Genomic DNA, 2500 nt, shown 5'->3' with positions numbered 1-2500 from the left:
CGGTAATAGCCAGTGTGTGTTTGTTTTCATGTGGCGTGAATACTTACGTTGAACTTTTTGAAGATGCCGGTGCTAAGAGGATTCAGCTATTGGTAGAGAATAGGGTAGGTCTATAACCTCAAAGAAACGCGTTGTCTAAACTTTAATAATCGTGTAAGAGATTTCGAGTTCATTTTCCCTTTGACAAGGAACATGCGCTTCTTGACTTGTTTTATTCAATTAAACAGTTCATTTCGTCTTAATGGATACTTGGGATTGTTATTGTTATCATTATTGTTACAGGACGGCTTAATATAAAGATTTGTCCACTGATAATGGTCTTTCACAGGGAACTAAGAAATTCTTAGGAAAAAGAGATTTTCTGAAAACGTTTGCAAATTATACTTTAGCTTTTTATGCGTCGGAGAAACTGCAACGACTATGTTGATACATTTTGTAAAATTTACGAGAAAATGTGTTTTGCTTTTTCCATCGTTTTTTTCTCAAATTTATTCTTATAGTTTTCGCAAGGTATAATCCGTCTTTTTCGCTAAGCGCATTTTCCCTTCCCCTTTGCTGCCTCTTCCTTACCTAGTCAAGAAACAGGTGATCTCGAATGTTTACTTCCAAGACCTCACGTGCACGAGCGCCATCACCTGCTTCCGCCTCCGTCAATCTTTCTTCCCCTTCCGAGACACCGCTCTTTACAACGCTGATTGAGACTTTTCAGGCGCTGTAGACACAGTCACACACCAACTGAGCTTCTGTTATGTCGTGATTTCCTTTTAATAATCGTCTATTCAGTTCGTACTTTTTCCTGGTGTAGATTAATTTTTATTCTCGGAATGGACGGAAGGGGAGTTGCTGAGAATACGGAAGTTGCAAAATTTCCATATAATTCCATAGTTTTGATTTTTCATATTTCAAACGGGGCGTAGATGTGATTAGTACCGTGTGACAACAACAAAAGAAATGGCAAAGGGAAAGAAAGCTCACTGTGACAATTTTCATCTCAAATAATAAACGATAACACATCCGCCGCGAACAGGAACTACCGAACGAAAACAAAGATGTAGTTTACCGTTGGCGATCATTGTTTGTTTTCCTTTCATCCTCGAAATCGGTGTAAAGACTACTTCTGTACAACCTTTGATGGTCCGTGTACGCCGTATCGGGATCACACTCTGTTCCTCGTCTTATGAAAGTCCATAACAGCCAAAGGACAATGAGCAGTTAAGCTTGGGAATATTGCCCGAAAGATGGCGACAATAGCTGATAGGTTATAAGGGCGTCCTTTGATTCCATATTGAAGTCTGTCTGTCACTATGCAAAGACGATCTGTTTCTCAGAAGAATACTTTCTCTGCTCAAGCAATCACACGTCTCCATTTCAAGTCACTTACCTTGTTAAAGAGATGATTTGTCTCGTATAATGGTAAGCCATAAAATATTTCGTTACAATTATTTGCATAAATTGCTTTCTCGTCTTTATCTCTGCACTTCATATTCCTATCTGATTGTATGACTTTTAAGCATGGGCTTTTCACTCTGAATATTTTGCATATTTATTGAGGTTGTGGTCTGGTAGAATATTACATAGTCATATAATGACACCAATGATTTAAATCATATCAATGATGTTAACATCAGCGAAAATTGTGGTGCGGATTATAATGATGATAATGATAATGGTGAAGATGAAGTAAAGATAAAAATGGAGATAAAAACAATGGTGGTATTGTGGTAATAAGAATGCTAGTAACAAATGATGATAATAATAATGATAATAATTATTATTATCTATTATTCTGTTGCTATTATTATTGTTGTCATTACTATTATTATCATTATTATCATTATTACTATTAATTAAATTATTATCATCATTAATGTCATTACCATTATTATTATTATCATCATCATCATTATCATCATTACCATTATCATCATCATCGTCATTACCATAATTAGGCCTATTATCATTATTATTATCATTATTTCTTATCATTCTTATTATCAATATGATATCAATACCATTATAAAACTACAGTATTAGCAGAAACAATAACAACGATGCTTACAAAATAAAAGGGAAAAGAAAACCGAAAGGAAGATAAAACTAATAGAAATGATGATAACATACATTCCAAAGTCAATCAAAATATTTACGAAGAAGACACCAAAATTTACTCGACACAGAGCGTCACTTTCCTTCACAAACATCCTGCAGGTCGCGACCGCAAGACATGATTTACTACCGAGTCTTCAACATGGAGGTAATTCTGCTATGCGTGTCAGCTACAGAGAGACCGCGGGCTCATAAATTTGTTAAAATATCCACACTGCAGCAAGGGAAGGGGGCGCTGTAGTAGGACAAACTTTTTTTAAGCTTTAGAAAACATTTTTGCGATTAATGTTATGTTTATTGTACCGTGACGCGCATTACGAGGAGAAAACTGTTGGAGAAAAACGTGAGAGAGACTTAAGAAAAAAAAGGAAAATACAGGAAAGTCGAAAGTAAG

The sequence above is a fragment of the Penaeus vannamei genome, chromosome 3 (genome assembly GCF_042767895.1).
Source record: "Penaeus vannamei isolate JL-2024 chromosome 3, ASM4276789v1, whole genome shotgun sequence".
Classification (NCBI taxonomy): domain Eukaryota; kingdom Metazoa; phylum Arthropoda; class Malacostraca; order Decapoda; family Penaeidae; genus Penaeus; species Penaeus vannamei.
Note: the sequence above shows the minus strand (reverse complement) of the source record.